At 48.4% G+C, this 18,462-nt stretch overlaps 1 protein-coding gene across 3 annotated transcripts in view; it reads left to right on the top strand.

The window, feature by feature from the left end:
• SOBP (sine oculis binding protein homolog) overlaps window positions 1-18,462 on the top strand; it is a 255,276-nt gene that overhangs the window by 205,052 nt on the left and 31,762 nt on the right. The gene's annotated exons all lie outside the window — the stretch shown is intronic.

Here is an 18,462-nt window from a genome sequence, read left to right as displayed (position 1 = left end):
GGGAGGGAGAGAGGGAGGGAGGGAGGGAGAGAGAGAGGGAAAGAGGAGAGGGAGGGAAAGATAGAAGGAGAGAGAGGGAAAGGGAGAGAGGAGAGGGAGAGAGGGAGGGAGAGAGAGAGGGAGAGAGGGAGGGAGAGAGGGGAGAGAGAGGAGAGGGAAAGCGGGGGAGAGAGGGAGAGGGGAAAAGGGGGGAGTGGGGGGTCCACAGGCTTGCGGGCAGAGGGACCCCTGGAGAGAGTGGCCCAGCTTCCCCGCTTGTCTCCATATTCGCAGGATGAGGATAAACACGTGGCTGGCAGGAGGGTGGAGTGGTGAGTGCTGCGCTCAGCTGCTCACAGGGTTGGGTTTCTGTCCTGTTATCGCCAGCCAGCATCTCCCCCCCCCCCCAGACTGGCCTCCAGGGTCCCTGACTGGCTCTAATTCCACCTTTGGGGGGCCCAGCAGGGTGACACCCACCCAGTCAGCAGATGGAGTGTTTATCTCTGTAGAGTTGGGAGGCTTCCACAGGGAAGAGGCTCCCATTGCCCAGGTGAGTGACAACACACATCTCTGAATGGGGAAGGAAGGAAGGGAGGGAGGGAGGAAGGGAGGAAGGGGCCTGCTGTGTGCTCACACCTTCCCTGAGGGAAAGGGCAGCCTGCCTGTGTGGCCCGCAGTAGCCAGGTGCACCCTCACGGAACCCCCGTGCCCACTGCCACCGCCGCCGCCAGTCTTGGGTGGAACTGGCATCACCTGCATCTTACCAGGAAAGACGCTGAGACTTGGAGACGTTGCCCAAGTCAGAGCGGTAAGTGGAAGCACGCAGACCTGCGACACAGAGCCCACCTCCAGCCCTCCCAGCTCTGCTTTCTGTCCAGTAGGGCAGCAGACACATTAACACTCAGCTGAGGTTTGTCAGCCGCTATGGACATGTTTCAAGAACCTCGCTCCTTCTAGGAGCTGGTGAGATGCAGCCAGGAACGCCACGCAGCGTCAAATGTGGTCTGGGTAACAGGAGGCAGGAGACATCATAAGAAGAGCCCGCACTCATCTTTTATGTGGAAGCCCTCTTTTAAGTGATTTTTCTGGGAGCTTTGTTTGCATTTGAGTCCACACTGTGATTAACATGGACTTTGATTAACATGGAAGCTGAGACACAGAAATTTAGGGACTTAACCAGGATTAACAAAATGGTCATCAAAATTGAAATGAAATCCAGGATGTTTAACTCCAAAGCTACTTAAATCACTGTTGAATGGGCTGACTGGTCCCTTTATTGCCCTACTTAAAAAAAAAATTTTTTTTTTCATCTCAGTTATCTTGGAAAGTTCCTAGACTAAAAACAAACCTACCTACAGACATCTCTATGTGTTTAGGCGGCTCTGCTGATAAACTTAGAATACCAACCCATCGTTCCACATAATTGGAAGTTTGACTGAGACACACACTCCCAGAGTGAGGGGCCCTTGTACATGGGGTAGGAATAGGCTTCTCATCCACCATCACTTGAAACTTCCTTTTCCATTGGTGGATTTCCTAGTAGGGGCAGAATACAGATATCAAGGCTGAGCAGAGATTTACCCAGCAGAGTGTACATGGTACCATGGGCAAAGCCCCGTGTTCAAGCCCCTGGTCCCTACCTGCAGGAGGATGACGGGAGACGGGGATTGTCTTTCTGTGTCACCTTCTCTCCTTTCATTAAAAAACAAAGTGCCTACCGCAAACAGCAGGCACAGAACCTGTTAGTAAATAAATAAATTAACTAGGACAGAAGTACCAGAAGTCAGTAAAAGATCTTTTCATATGTACAATTCCTACTGTCTGAAAACAGGTGGTCTCAGCCTTCGTCGAGTTGCTTCAATAGGAAATGCCCCCGATTTCTGCACCGGAGTAATTTAATCTGCTTGACGAAACAGTGAGTGCTGGAGAGATGCTGGACAATAAAGTAATGGCCTTGAGAAAGCATCGGTAATGAGAATTTCAGTACAGCGTCACATCACTCATTGGAATAGCATGAAGGGAAGAATGGGGGGAACGGGTGAAAGGTTTGGCTGCTGTTCACAGGAGCGAGAAGTGGCCAGGTCAGGAATAGTGCCGCTAGTCCGTGCGTGTCACGGGCCAGGAGGACATAAAGCATGGAGGCTGGGGCGACTGTTTGGATGGCAGGTGTTTTAGGATGTAGAATCAGGCTGGGGTCTTCGGTGCGGACCAGGGTTCCTACTGACAGACGTTCACCTGGCTACAGCCAATTTCGAAGACACGGTGATGAAATGGCCCAGAGCCCCTTGTAGTTGGAGAGTTCTTATGATGATGGCTTCCCCAAGAAGTCACAGCTTTTCTTTATCTAAAGTCAGAGATACTTTGGCTTTGCCAGCTATGGTGGGGTGACGAGGTGAGTGATTTAAGGAGGAAAGAACCGCCTCTCCCCTGCTAAATCACATTTCCTCTTGCCCTCTCTCGTTCCATGTCACCTCACCGCACAGTCCCAACCTGCCGCGATTCACTCGCTCTCTCGCCCTCCCTGGCTTGCTGCTGTTTTCTCCCAAGCCTTCGGAGACTCAGCCTGTTAAGCAAAGGACCACACAGCTTTTTGTGCCCTGACGGGGAGCGCAGCTTGGCAACAAGTTAAAGCCAAAGAGGAAAGCTTTATAGAGAGCCCAGATGAGCTGAGCTGAGCTGAGCTGAGCTGAGTTGTGATGGGTGAGTCGCAGGTGGGTGGTTTCCCCAGGTGCTTGCTGTGGTGGACTCACTTGATCATTTCTCGCAGTAGAGTCTGTCACTTTAGTTAGGCTTCTTACATTCTCTGCTGCACCCACCGTTCTTACACTGTACTGCCACCCCCCCCCCCCAGCTACTCCCTACACACACACAAACACGCTATGCAGTTGGGGCCTAGCATGTGCTCAGTCTCACCCACTCAGGCTGTTTCTTCATTCAGATAGACAGGAGAAGGGAGAGGCGCTACAACACTGGGACTTCCCCCTGGTGCCATGGCACTGCCCACGTGGTGCTGGGGTAACTGTCAAGGTGTGAGCCCTACCTGGGGAGCTGTCTCTCTGGCTCTGTATTAACTATTTTTTTATTTTAAAACAACAACATTGTAATAGACTCAGAATAGATTGTATCTTGAAGCAGTCAGTAAGCTAGGCAGCCACAGTTGTCTTCAAATAAGTCATCATCTTTGTGAATTCTTGGCAAAAAATAAGACTTTTTTTTTTTTTGGTCTCTTTTGAAGTTATTCTGTTCCTCGTTACCTGACTTTGTATATTCCTGTTTGTTGATATGATTTTAAATGATTCAATAGTCAGATATTTTCCCAGATGCAGAACTAATTAAGTTTAGTCAAAGATTTTAAAAGGTTGTAAACTTCCTTTCATCTTCAGCTTTAAGACTCCAAATACCAGTTCCGCAGCTTCTGTAAGCTGGAAAAAATATTCCCCCTCCCTGAATAATAAGGAGAACAATGTATAAACATTTTCCAAATTATTCTATCCACAAAGAATTCCATTTATAAATGGAATATTCCCTTCTTTGTCTTTGTCTTGGGGCTTGGGAGATAGTTGTTTGTACTTGTACGTTTTCTGGCTTTCTGGAGTTTACACTTGTTGATGGTACATTGGGGAGTTCAGAGTAACCATCTGCAAATGTTTGAAGACATTTAAAAGAAAACACCCCCCTTTGTTTTCCAGGGGAATGCCATTCCCTTTAAGTAAAATCATCAATGGAAAGAATGTATACCGAGGGTCGCCCTTTCACCCTCACCTTTTCATTCACAAGGAGCAGCGAGTCCCCACCACTTCCGCCTGTGTGCTTCCCCAATCTCCTCGGTTTCTGAAAGCAGAAAGAGAATTCATTGAGGTGTCCCTTCAGCCTCGGCAGTACTCGTGTTCTCTGCTCAAGATGGAGGACCTGGCTATAGTTTTGATGCCTGGGGTTCAGTTATTAATCTGGTCCTGGAGCCACAATCCCAGACATGACTATTGACTATGGAGCGGATGTGGAGGGGACTTCCCTCATTAAGGATATGGAAAGGGCAGAGAGGACAGGTGGGGCCGGGTAGCGGTGCGCCTGGTTGAGTGCACACGTTGGTTACAGTGTGCAGGGCCTTGCTGTCTGTACTGCCGCCCCCCCCCACACCCCCTGTGGAGTTGGGGCCTAGCATGTGCGTAGTCTCACCCACTTTCAGGCTGTTTTTTCATTCAGATAAGGAGAAGGGAGGGTCACTGCAGCACTGGCATTTCCCCCTGGTGCCATGGCACTGCCCACGTGGTGCTGGGGTAATTGACAGGGTGTGAGTCCTACCTGGGGAGCAGGTTCAAGCCCACAGTCCCCACCTGCAGGGGGAAAGCTTTGCGAGTGGTGAAACAGAGCTGCAGGCATCTCTCTCCCTCTCTCGTCTCCCCTTACCCTCTCAATTTCTGACTGTCTCTGTCCAATAAAGAAATAAATATAATAAGAAATATAATAATAATAAAAAGAGAGAGGACAAGTCACTTTTTGCCAGTTTAGTTTCTCCAGTGACTGTTTGAAACAGCCAGCTGCCATGCCTACATGTAGGGAATGTCAGCAGGAGTGCCCGCTGGTACAGCCACGAAGAGAAACTGAGCAGGAAAACCAAAGCAAACGAGGTGTTCGGACTTCACATGCGACTGGAGAGTCCTGATATTCCAGAGCTTCAAGAGTTCAAGAATGTCAAGTGGCATCGTGATCCCTGACCCCGGCGTCGCGTGTGTGTCAGGATGCTCATGTTGCCCGGGGGACCAATTCAGAGAGTGAGCAGGACACCGCCAGGGTTGTAGCTGCTCGCCTGTGAGTGGTGCAGACCAGGGAATATGCCACGGTCCCTGCAGCCCAGGAGGGGACTGTCCAGAAGGACCACTGCAAAGCGCTTGTGGGTCTGTCTTGTGGCGGGATGACATCCGGTCTTTGCTTTTTAATGTGCAAGCATCTGGCTTTTAGAATTATTCCAGTCAGATTATGATGGAATTGGAAGTGACATATGTAACAGCATATATATCCTATCAGCTGTAGCCGTAATCTTCCATCTTCAGCAGGTCTGGGGCCAGGGTGAGACAAAAGTTTCACAGTGAGTGGACTTTAAAGAGGAAGTCACTCTTTAGGGCCACGTACTAGTCGTGGCCCTGGTCTCCAGACCTGTCCGTGTGGTCAGGTCGCCCACTCCACAAACTAGTCCACAGACAGTCGCCAGTTCCCCCTGGGGTCTCTAGGCCAGCACTGTGTGCCTACGCACAGAGCTGTTTCCTGCAAAGAGAGGTTTGCAGATTTTTATGTCAGAAGAAAATGTGCTCTGCATCTCTGAATGATGGCCTTGTGTTATCACCAAGAAATGTCTGTGTTGAAATCTTACTACTTTGAGAAAGTGGGATTAATTGTTACTTCCTCTTAAAATTTAATATTCTTGGCATTTTGTTGTTGTTGCCGTGGACCTGATGCTGTCGAAACCCCAGCTGCAGCTGCAAAAGGCTGTGGGCCCTTCCCCCAGCTGTCGCAGGCAGTGAGCACTTTCGAGTTAAAGAGAACAAGAGAGAAAGCAAGAAAAAAAACAAGCTAGACTGAACCGAACTGTCTAGACTGCCGGGGAGGCTTTGTCCTGCCCTAGAGGACCTCCCGCCCTGCTGCTCATGCCGAGCCTGGAGTGGCTAGAGCCTGAAGAACGGGCAGCACTGTAACCACCAGGGCAGTGTCTAGGCCCCCGGCACTTTCTCACCTGAGAGCATGTGATTGCATTCCACCAGCCACTAGCCAGAAGGGCACTGGAAATAAGCTCCCTGTCTGGCTTCCAGGGAATCACTCCCTCGCTAACCCGAGTGACTTTCTGGGCATCACGGTTCAGTCATTTTACACCTACCTTCCTGCAGACAGGTGCTGTGGAAGCGGGAGGAGTGTTTGAGGACCAAAATACACTACACCATGGAGACACTTACCTCCACCCCCAAATAGCTCCGCCTTTCCCAGGCTCTGCTCAGTAAGACTATGCCAAGGGGACAGAGGCGGCAGCTGTGTCTCTCCTCCACCTTGCCGTGTGCTGAGCTTGGACTTCCCAGTCGCCGTGTTAAGCACTTTATCTCTGGGGGTCTGCTAAAGCAATGCATTCTGCATGTGTGGACTTTAAAGTCTCAAAAGCATACAAGGAATCTACTTTAGAGACGCAAATAAATTATCTTTAAAAGATAAAACAATTTAGAACTGGCATTGTTTCACAGGGTGCCATTCTCAAGGGAAAGGAATGAGTGCCATCTCAGATGCCCATTCTAAATGCCCCATGTATAGAATTCTTCAGGTGTGTGTATTTCCATAGCATCCTCCATGGAGGACGTAGGGTAGGGTCAGGTTTGGGAACTTGAGCCCATCAACACATACACACACACTCAGTCTGTAGCCAGGGCCACTTAAAATACTCTAGCAGGAGGTAGAGTGGTGGCAGTTGGTTGAGCACACACGTTACCATACGGAAGGACCGTTACCATACGGAAGGACCGTAGTTCAAGCCCCTGCTCTCCACCTGCAGAGGGAAGCTTCACAAGCTGTGGAGCAGGTCTGCAAGTGTCTCTGTGTCTCTCTTCCTCTCTATTCCCTACCCCCCTCCACACACACACCCCAGCCCCTCTCAGCTTTTCTCCTATCCAGTAAAATGGGGGTGGGGATTGGGAAGACTCCTGGGAGCGGTGGCTTCTTAGTGCCAACACTGAGCCCCAGCAATAACCCTGGAGGCAATAAAGTAACAAAATAATTCTAGTAAAAATAACAACAAAAATTTGGAGTCTCTTATGCTTTAAAATAGCTCCCACGTGCAGGAGATATTCCTAAATGGCAAAGCAGTCAAGTTACTTGTTTCCTCTTCTCTGTATTCCTGAGCCAGAGCTCTGGTTATAAACAACAGTCTGCAGTTTTCCTGGGTGACCCAAGTGCACAACACAAGAGTAGCCCAACTGCAGCACACAGATCGAGCACATCAAAGCTGCCTAGCACTCCCCAGCCTCAGCCCATCCAGATATCTAGCTGCACTCCTGGTTGCTTCATCATTTCCCCTTCTGAATCTCTTTTGGCTTTTGTTGTCTGCTTTGACAGCAGGCTGGCAAGTAAGAGAATGACTGCTGAGACTCAGTTTGACAGGAAACGTTGACCCAACATCCTCCAAATGCGATTAAGAATTACAGCTCCCCCTCATTTGCATGACGCGTGTTCAGTCTTGGAAGTGAACAGTATTCCCATACAATATGGGGCTCAGTTTGTAATGATACCCTCCTCGCAGCTGGCTCAGTGCTCCAAGTGTTCCTGAAATGTTAGTCTTAAACTCGAGCCAACCTACACTAACAAATTACCTAGAAGCAAAGTGGCGAGGCTGCATTTGGTGAGAGAAGGGAGAAGGCCTACATTTCATCCTTCAACTCTTGTTTTGGAAATTCAGGCTGTAAGATGATCTTCGAAGGAAGTCGACATAGGGCACACTTTAAAAATGGTGCCGATCGGGTGTTATGGGAGCAGGAATTATCAGGTGTAAGTTTCTCTGCAAAGCTCTGTATCCCATCAGTGTGTCCTTTTGATATTTTAAACCCATATTTAGAGTTAAATTTCACGATATTCAGAGCACATGTGGTTAAATGTAAGACTCTGTCATGATTGTTAGATGCTTAGACTTTAAATATTTATAAGCCTTCTTAAGTACTTTTTCCAAAGCTCTTCTCCGACTAGCAAACTGTAACTGAGTGGTGTCTGAGCCCCGTTCTAGAAGGTTCAAGGTGAAACCCCTACAGTATGTGTGTGCATTCTTCCTGCTTTCTGGGCTTTAATTCAAAGGCTGTTTTTTGGTAGAGCCAGCTTATTAGTTTTGATGGATAAGAATTCATAAACGGGGGTGGTTGTCTGTGATTAAAAAAAAAACAAAACAGCCTCCAGCCCTCCAAAGGTAAAATACTCAACATGAGTCCTGTCCAGCCCACCTCTGTTTCCTAACCTAAGAGGAATTAGCAAAACTTTCCACTGAAGTGTCAGATCTGCCCCTCTGTCCACAGGAGCTTAAGTCAAGTGCCATATTGTTCCACCAAAAGGTCTTAGGTGCAGTTTATTGGTGGTTTGACGGAATTTCTTACAGTTCACCTTCAGCCATCTTGGAAACCAAGACGAAAAGCCCCATTTTGTATCATAGGTGGCCTGTTTGTGCACTTAGCATGGAAAGGGGGCGGGGGGACTTTTTCCAAACTCAAAAGCCATTTAAGCTTTGGAGGCTATAAATTCCAGACTGACCACAGGCCTCTGGGACTCTCAGTCTTTTATGGCTGGTAAAATACAACTTTCGATTAAGAACAGGGGAAAAGAAGGCTTAAAAAGGCTCGTAAAGTTGCTTGGACATCAGCAAACAGCATTTTCATGAGTTAAGTGTAAATGAGTCACAGATATATAGATTGAATTTCTTTTAAAATACACAGGGGTCTAAAAATTTAGGCCAAAGTGCTTGGAAAGAAATAAGTTTTGGTTTTAACCAAACCCCAAATGTTTAAAAGAGAGAAAGAAACCGTTCTACAACTTGTCAAGCCAAAAAAAGAAAATAATAATAATAATCTAGGCCCTTCACTCCTCCTCAACATGATGGTGTCATAAACATGGGACTTCCAGTGTGTTTTCATATTCACCAAGGCATAAGCAACATGGATCTTAAATACCAACTGAAAAACTAAGAGAAAAAGCCTGAGGAAAAATATTGTGACCCTGCAAATGGAACTTAAGAAGCCACTGATTCAGGCAACTAGTTCTGATTCTGGTGGTGCCCCGCTATCTGACCATGTGGCCAGCTTACTCTGGCTCAGGCTGTGTGTGTGTGCACGCGCACACACTGCCTAAGCACAGGAATCATAATTTGAAAAATAACTTACTTGGAATTCTTTATGTATGTTTATATCTGGATTTCTTTTAAAATTAATAGTTGATTTATATATCGCAATCTGAAAGACTTATTAAGTTCCTAACCCTATACGAACAGAGGGATAGAGTTCCCTCCCACTTATTTATGGCTCAGAGATAGTCTCCACTTATTTCCCTTGAGGGTAAAGTGAACTCATTTTAAACTAGCAGTATCTAATAATGAAGTCATGCAGAGGCACTGTTACTAAGAGAAGAACAGAAAAGGAAGGGAACAGAACAGAGAAGAGGGAGGGAGGGGGGGAGGAAGGGAGAGGAAAGAAAAAAGGAGTGGGAGACGAAGTGATGGGTTCTTTGGAGGAAGTGATAAGCAGCTGAGAGACAAGAACTAGCCACGCACACTTATTTTTTCCCCTCAATTTTGTTGCCTGTTGTTGCCCTTGTTAGTGTTATTGCTGTCATTGCTGCTGCTGTTGGATAGGACAGAGAGAAATGGAGAGAGGACGGGAAGACAGAGGGGGAGAGAAAGACAGACACCTGCAGACCTGCTTCACTGCCCGTAAAGTGACCCTTTGCAGGTGGGGAGCCGGGGCTCCAATTGGGATCCTTCCGCTAGTTTGCGCGCTTCATGCCGTGTGCACTTCACCCGGCCCCCAGCCAGGTGCACTTTTCAAAAAACTTTTTTTTGGGTAGGGGAGAGATAGCACAATGGTTATGCAAACAATCTCATGCCTGAGGCTCTGTCAAGTCCCAGGTTCAATCCCCCGCATCACCATAAGCCAGAACTGAGCAGTGCTCTGGTTTAAAAAAAAAAAAAAATCAGGTTATTTTAATGAAAGGATTATAGAGAGAAAAATAGATACCAGAGCATGGCTCAACTCTGGCTTGTGGTGGTATAGGGAATTGAACCAAAGACCTTGGAACCTCTGAACATCTTTTTCATAGCCATTATGCTATCTCCCTGCCCATAAACAACACCTGGAACCTGCAAGCTGATGTGGCTCTGCACAGGAAACCTTCAGTGCAGGCAGGCGTGGACCAGCCAGTTCACTCACTGTTGTAGCCGAGCTCCCGGCAGATGGGCACACAGGCACGTGTTGTACAAATGAATGAAAAGAGTCATAGTAGAGTTAGCTGAATCCCCCTGCCAAGGCTCTACAAAGCAGGTGAGTTCAGAGCTAGGTTCTGAACCCGGTGAGAAGTATGAGTCTGCAGCTAGGACTGGGGAAATAACAGGTGCAGTGACTTGCCAAAAGGCGCAGATGCAGAAACAGAAGCGAGTGAGCCACACTGGGGCTAACCTTCCACTTGGTGTGACTGGAGCAAAGGACTGGCTGGCAGAAGGAGAGGTGCAAGACGCTGGGAAGAGAGCGGGTAGGCTGTGGGGCAGGAATTGTCTGTGTACCAGGTAGCTTCACCATCGCCATGAGCTGAGGCGTGATGGGGTGAGGGCTGGGTTTGAGGGAAAGTACGGTAGCAACTGTCTGTAGACTGAAGTGAGAGAGGCGGGCATTGCTAGAGCTGATGGTTGCCTTCTGATCACAGGCTAATTAGCTGTGGTTGGTTCTAAACACTGCAGAGCGCTCCCTCCCACCGCGCTGAGGGGCCTTGGCGGCCACATTCGTGCTTTAAACGTAAAACCACAGAAGCAGAGTAGAGGGAGGAGAAATGCCTTTATTTGTGTCCCAAGTACATCGAAAGAGGTGTTCTAGCAAAGGGGCAGACCATTCCAGGGGTTGTGCAGTCCAGGGGTTGCTGGCGGGGCCCCAGACTGCCAAGGAAACGGGCTCTGGCGTTCAGGCAGGCCCACCAGCTGCTCAGACCCTCAGGCCAGCAGGGAAGAGCTGGCTCCTTGCGGGTGGGGGGGCTGCAGGCGGGCAACAGCTTCCCTGGCGAACAGGCCGACTGGATACTGACCGGCCTTCATGCCCTAAGCTCTTGGGGCAGCCCCAGGGCGTGGCTGGCCTGCTTCCCTCAGACTTCTTCAGAGAGTCCTGTGGGATCTGCAGTGCCCTTCCCCAGCCAGTAGGTACTTTGAAGGGGTTGCCAGCTTCTACAGATAACTTATTCTGGTTTTTGTTTTTGTCACCAGGGTTATTGGAGCTCTGTACCTACACCACTTCATTGCCCCCAGTGGCCATTTCCTCCCCTCCTTCCTTTCACCCATCTTTCCTTCCTTCACTCAGGCTTACGGTAGTGCTGGGAATTGAACCTGGGACCTTAGTTCCTCAGGCATGGAAGTCTTCATAACCATTATGCTGTCCCTCCAGCCCTTCTTTGTTTATTTGTTTTTTAAAAGGGTGAGAGACAAGAGATGCAGCAGGAGAGAAAGAGAGACAGAAGCAGTGCCCCACCACTCATGAAGCTTTCCCCTTCCTCTACAGGTGAGGGCCAGGGGCTTGAACCCAGGTCTTCAGGCATGGTAATGCATGCACTCTACCAGGTGAGTCACCAGTCAGTCCCCAATTTCATTTCTCTCTCTGCAGTCCTTTGACTTTCTGAAGTTTTCATTTGTGGTGGCAGTAGGTAGAAAAAAAAAAAACTTTTTTTAAAGGAGGCACTATGGTTTAGTAGGCACTTGCTTTGGATTTTGTGACCTGGGTTCAGATCCCAGCAGAACCATTTTCTAGTCAGGGGAGGAAGTGACTTAACCTGATGGAAACTCAGCCATGATACTCATGATGTAAGGGAGCTGGAAGAAGACATGTAAGGGTGGAGGAAGGGGCATAATGGTTATGCAAAAGGACTGCAATGCTTTAGGTTCCAGAGTCCCAGGATCAGTTCCCCACACCCCCGATAAGCCATAGGTGATTAAAAATAAAAATATGGGAGTAGGGCGGTAACGCAGCAGGTTAAGCGCACTGGCGCAAAGTGCAAGGACCGGCGTCAGGATCCCAGTTCAAGCCCCCAGCTCCCCACCTGCAGGGGAGTCACTTCACAGGCGGTGAAGCAGGTCTGCAGGTGTCTGTCTTTCTCTCCATCTCTCTGTCTTCCCCTCCTCTCTCCATTTCTCTCTGTCCTATCCAACAATGACAACATCAATAACAACAATAGCAACTACAACAACAATAAAAACAAGGGCAACAAAAAAGGGAAAGAAATAAATATTAAAAATAAATAAAAATATAAAGGAAAGGTGGGCTGGGCAGTGCTGCACCTGGCTGAGCGCCCACGTTCCCACACGGAAGGAGCTGGGTTCAAGCTCCTGCTCCCCCATGTAGGGAGGAGACTTCACAAGCAGTGAAACAGGGCTACAGGTGTTTGTTGTCTCTCTTCCTCTCTCTCTTTCCCTCCCCTCTCAATTTCTCTCTGTCCTATCCAATAAAATAGAAAGAAATGAAGCAGTGACAGCTGGGAGTGGTGGGCTAGTAGTGCCAACACAGTGAGCCACGGCCAAAAGAACGACATAAATAAATGAAACGACAAAAAGAATACAGACACAGAGCATGTTATAGGCACCATAGAAATAGCAGCTAGTGCTATGATATGATGGATATGATTGATTATAGTTACATATTTATACATTTGTGCTTATGTTATTTTTAATATAACATATATTACAATATAGGCTAGGATAGAATATAATAGAATGATGCAGAGCCTGGGGGAGGAGCAGCGGGTTGGAGTGAGATTGCCTGACCTGGAATCTTGCCTTTATCTGAGACTTCAGGCAGGTTTTTAAAAAATATTTATTTATTCCCTTTTGTTGCCCTTGCTGTTTTATTGTTGTAGTTATTATTGATGTCGTCATTGTTGGATAGGACAGAGAGAAATGGAGAGAGGAGGGGAAGACAGAGAGGGAGAGAGAAAGATAGACTCCTGCAGACCTGCTTCACCACCCGTGAAGCGACTCCCCTGCAGGTGGGGAGCCGGGAGCTCGAACCGGGATCCTTGTGCTTTGTGCCACCTGTGCTTAGCCCACTGCGCTACAACACGACTCCCTCAGGCAAGTTTTATAACCTCTTCGTGTTTGCATCTTCTCATCAAATAATCAGCAGCTAACATTTATGGAGTCCTTCTGATACATGGACAGTGTCCCAAATGATGTGTATACAAGATACTGTTAGTAAGTCCATTTTATAGATGAAGAAACAGAGGTACAGAGAAGTGAATTCTGCTACCCAGTGCCATCATCTAGTAAGCGGCAGTGCTGAGATTTGACTGACAAGCCTGGCTCCAGACCCGCTTTGCAAAGCCACTGAGCACGTGAGCACAACCAAGTGAGGGTAAGAGCCCTGCACTGCAGGAGCCGAGGAGCCGGACGGACTGGAGAGCCTTACTGAGTAACGGTTTACAGTACAGCTTTCCTGTTTTCACCATTCCTGTCACTGAAGCTCCGTCCCCACCCCCATAGATGACCACTCTAGTTCTCCCATAGTCTTGGAAATAGGCTGACATTTTGTTTTTTCATATTCCTGTACTCAGTCGTCTACATCCCGCATCTGAGGGAAGCTATTCTGTAGCTGGCCTTCACCTCCTTACTTGCTTCACTGAGCACCGTCTTCCCCAATTTCATTCACTTTACCCGAAAGGACGCAACATCACATCCCTTTTTATTCCTGCGTAGTACTCTGTTGAGTATATGTCCCGTAACTTTTTTTATTCAGTCATCTGTCAAAGGGCATTTTGGTTGTCTCCAAATTTCTGCCACTGTGAACAAAGCCGCTGTGAACACGGGCTGGGGTAGTATCTGGGTGTAAATGCCCAGGAGGGCCTGGCACGTGGTAGGTGCATACTACAAGGATTGCCACGTGGCCCCTGCAGCCCAGAATGTCTTCCCTCAGCTCTAGAATGAAAAGTAATGAAAGCCTTCCAGGCTGTCAGCCTCCAGGGAGTGAAAACATTCCAGAAATTCTAAGACGTCTGACTACACTTTAACAAGGAAGGACCCGGACCCGGACCAGCAGAGCAACTGCTCAAGGTTGCGGAACAGTACAGCTCGGATTAGAACTTGAGTCCTCATCTGCCTTTCCCTCCAGCGGGACACAGGATATGCCTGAGGCTGCTTGAGTTACACAGTTTGTGCCAAGGACTGGAGTCAGGTTCTTGGCGCCCGTGGCATTACTCCTGCACACCAGACAGCTGATTTCAGAGAGAGGAAATAGGACATTGGACATCTGGGACTGGGAGGTTGAAGAGACACAGTAAAAGCGTTTGCTGACCGTTCTGCCTGTCCCCTTGGCTGTTTCCGAGGCGGGAGTGGGGGGTTCATAAGTTACTTATTGACAGGGAAATTTCCATGAATATCACACCTGATCCTGACCGTCCCCTCACCCCCACACTGGAGTGGTGGTTGCAGAGATAGTATTAGACCTCTTTCCCAGGCCTCATCTTAAAAAACAAACAAACAAACAAACAAAAAACAACTGTTGATCTATAGATCATAGCTACTTGCCACATACTCTGGGTTCTGTTTGTTTGCCTTTTAACTATTATCTAGCTTATTCTTGTAGCTGGAATATCTGAATTCAAATAATGTCGAGCAGTAACAAGCGTGATCTTAACAATCAACACCTGCTTGCTTTGTCGGAGACAGACTTTTTTGAAGGGTTGTGACTTGGTACTAGCTAGTTTTCAGTACTAGGTATACCTAATACTCAGTGACAAGGCCATTTTATTTCAGTCTAGTAACATCTCAGAATGTCTACTGGCGACGTAAGAGCTGGGCTATATGTTTGGAAGGACCCCTACAGCTCTGACAGTGTGGCCCTACTTCTTAGGCTCAAGAAGGGGCGGGGTGTACGCTGGAGCATGGATGGGGGTGTGGGTGGCTTATAGGAACTACTCCTCAATCCAGCTTTGCCACTTTCTAGCTCGTGACCTTTAACAAGCAAGTTCCTTAACCTTCCCGGGAAAGCTTTCTCACCTGTAAAATGGAGACGACACTAGATACCTGGGTAGCTTTGCTGCTTCGGTAAAGTAAGCACAAACTGAATAAGCATGTAAAATACATTCGTTTTCAAGTGCATTGTGTATAGAAAAGTGTGTCTTGTAGTTTTGGTCATAAAGTAGACGCTCACTAAAATTTGACTTCTGCCTTTGGAGGAAACATTGCAACTTTCCCCAATTTTTTTTTTTTTTTTTTTTTTTTAGATAGAGCCAGAGAGGTGGTGGGAGGGTCCTGGGGATGGTGGTGGAGACTGAAACCTCCTTCAGCGCAGCGGGGCCAGGCTTAAAGCTGGGAGTAGGGTCCCAGTGGGCTACTATGGGCAGCAGCCCATTGTCCCCAGTCTCAGCAGGCCATGCTGCATTCTGAAAACCAGATCCATAGACTTCTCCTGCAGAATATTAACTGGCTTGCTTGCTTTCGTTGTTGTTTGTTTTTTCCCTGTCCTCTTCTGTGGAAGGGTATTGCTACCTCTTCCATTACATTTGCAAACTGTGCAGCTAGACGAGAATCCCTGCATGATTTTAGACAATGACCAGAGGCAAGAGTCGCTTGGCTTACTTAAACCCCTAGGTTCTAGAAAGAATCTAAGGTAAAGACCATCATTTGTCCAGTGGGAAAATAAGGCGTTGGTGACTACACCAGAAGGAGTTCTGTGGTCTAGGACACTTCATCCCCCAGGGACTTTTAGAAGGCAGCTAGGAATGTCGTGACCACTCGGAAGAAGGAGGCCTCTCTCCCCACTGCAGTTCATAGAAGCAGCCGTGATAAGAAAACCAAGACAAAGGATTAATTAAAGATGATGTCATCCCCAGTAGAGGTCTCCTGGGGTTGTGATTTTTGTTAAAAGGGTTAAATAAGAAATATTGCTAGTGGGAAAAAAATGATTTAAACACAAGTTTTGGCCACTTAATCATGTAAATAGATATAAGCCCCAAGTTGCCAGAACCGTGGCGGTGAGCAGAGTGCTGCCAGGACTCAGGCCAGCGTGAACTGGGCTGACCCTGGACCCCAAGTTCTCTCCACCACAAATCACTTCCTATACGAGCACTCTGGGCAGGGCAGTGACTTTTCATTCACTTGTGAGCTATAAGAAAATAGGTGCCTGGATCTTGGTGTGTGTGTGTGTGTGTGTGTGTGTGTGTGTGTGTGTGTCCGTCCGTCCGTCCCAGGTTCAAGCCCCAGTAGCATGTGGGAGGTGCCATGGCACTGGAGAAAGCTCTGGGGTTGTAGCTCTCTCCCTTTAATGTCTCATTTCTTTTTAAAGGAAATTCTGATTTATATATTTATTGGAAAGAGACAGAAATTGAGAGGGCAGGGGGAGACAGAGAGACAGAGAGCCACCTGCAGCCCTGCTTCACCACTCGTGAAGCTTTCCCCCTGTAGGTGGGGACCAGGGGCTTGAACCTGGGTCCTCGTGCCCTGTAACATATGTGCTTTATCAGGTGTGCCACCCCTGGGCCCCCATGTTCTCCTCTCCCCCTCCTCGCCCCCTCCCTTTCTGTTTGTGTTTCTGTGTCTGTTTATCTGTGGTGGAATTGTGCAGGTGTAAGGCCCCTGGCTCTGCAAAACATGAGTAAGAAAAGAAAAGAAGAAGTCAGCTGGCGCCATCCATTCCACAAATGAGAGCACTTGCACCTTAGTAAAAGCCATTCCATGAAGCAGCAGGGTTGACGGGGGACAGAAGGAGCCCTGTTGGGGGAAACCTTGCCCCTCCCCTCCCTGTAGCCCTTTTTGGGGATGGGCATGGTGCCCAGACCACCATCCAGTTCCACACCCAGGCCCGTCAGCTGGTGCAGTCGACTCTGTCCACTGACCACAGGCTCTCCCCATGTGAGTGTCCCAGAATAGCTTGGGCTACCTGAGAGCAGCCCAGTCCACCGGGACTTGTTATTGTCCCAGATAAACAGCGTGGCCGGAGCCAGCACGCAATGGCTGTATTTAACTGTGGTAAGTGATGGGCCATCGTGGCTGAGTGAACGGCCTCGCTGGTAGAGCCAGCGGAGCTGAACGAAGACAGGCCTGCTTGGCCGTGGGTGTTTGGTCACCGTGGGGTGGATGCCACAGGGGTTTTAGGCTCCGAGGAGATAAATATGGCATCAAGAGCCTGCATCGTAAGCAGGTAAGGTAGGACAGGTCCACAAGGTTTTGATTATACTAACTGCAAAATATTGGAGGAAAGAAAAGAATGCAGGTTTGGAAAAGGGATCGGATTCTAGTCATCAGACAGGCTTGCTGGTAGAGACAGACTCACACCCTGGAGAGACTTAGTTTGGGAATACTGGGTGTAGAATAAGACAGATGCTTTCTCTGGCCATACTAGAAAGGGGTTGCTGGGAGATGATAAAACTTCTTCTTCATATTTAATTAGAAGATGATGAATGAATGTATCACTTATGGAGTATGTAGCATTTCTCGTCTCCCAATGATAGGCATCTGCAGAACATTCTCAGCCCCAACTTACGTCCTTTCTGCCATCATGCACCTCGATGCCGTGTCCTCTCTACTCCCTCCCTAGGCCCCCTTCCTCAGCCTTTTGCTCTGGTGCAATGAAACTGTCCTTTTGAAATTCAGTCACAGGAAGTCTTAGACTGTGAAGGCCAAGGAGGCGAAGGTGAGAATGACCATCAGCGTTGAAAGAACGTGTGAGTGCACAGGCTCACGTTGGTTCTGTCGTTCGCTGAAAATTCTTGTGTGAGAAAGGAAACGGGGTGACTCAGTCTCAACCACAGCAGTGCTTTCCTGATGAAGAGGAATAGTGCTTAGTGAGTGGGGAATCTCAAACATACGGGGCCCTGCAGTTGGCATTTCATGAGGAAGACGCTTCCATTCCTCTGGCCAGAGGGAGCAGGTGAACTCCTGGCCTTTCACGTCCACTGGAGACCATGCAGTGTGGAGCTGGCTGTCATACATGACATGGACATGCTATGTGGGATGGGCTGTGTGTGTGTGTGTGATCTTCTGTGTAGTGAGGTCCTGGGCTGTTGTACCTTCAGACAAACCCCCAATTCACGGGAAAGCCCAAATATCAGGGGTAAGTAAGTATAGCTGCTTCCCTACCCCCGTTAAGGGACACTCCTGTATGTGTATGTGTGGGGGGGTGTGGACTTTGGAGTCCAGAAATCAGTAGTCTTCTAATATGCAGATTAGTATCCAGCTGCTACATACTTAATTCTGGCTTTGGTTCAGAAATCCAGCAGGCACAGAATATGACAGGTGGGAGTTCAAAGGGGAATTCACCCACAGGGAAGAATCAAGCCTCAGTGAGGGTTTAGGAATAGGCCCAAGACTCTAGGCCGTTGTGTTGAACTCTGAGTTACCTGTATCTGTGGTTGTCATTGCCCTCCACATAGCCCGGGGACTTGAGACACAAGACAGGTCTCCCATAAGGGCCAAACAGGAAGTGGTTCCGGCTCGTGCTCACCTGCTCCAACTCCCAGCTTAGTTTCTTCCTTCGTCCTACCTTGTTTACCAAATAATTATCAAGAAAGCGAATCCCTAGCTTGGTTCTTTATTCACCCCTGAGTCACCTAGAGCGGGGAGGGCTGCCGTGAGCCAGCCAGAACTAGAAATGAGTATATGCCAGCCCACCACTCTCTCCCTCCCTCTCCCTCTCCCTCTCCCTCTCCCTCTCCCTCTCCCTCTCCCTCTCTCTCTCCATTTCCAGGGGAATGTTATCAGCAGAAAGGGACAGTTGCTACCTCCACCTGGCCTTTGTG

The sequence above is a fragment of the Erinaceus europaeus genome, chromosome 4, assembly GCF_950295315.1.
Source record: "Erinaceus europaeus chromosome 4, mEriEur2.1, whole genome shotgun sequence".
Taxonomy (NCBI): domain Eukaryota; kingdom Metazoa; phylum Chordata; class Mammalia; order Eulipotyphla; family Erinaceidae; genus Erinaceus; species Erinaceus europaeus.
The sequence above is the reverse complement of the archived record's forward strand: the minus strand, read 5'-3'. Positions and strand labels throughout refer to the sequence as shown.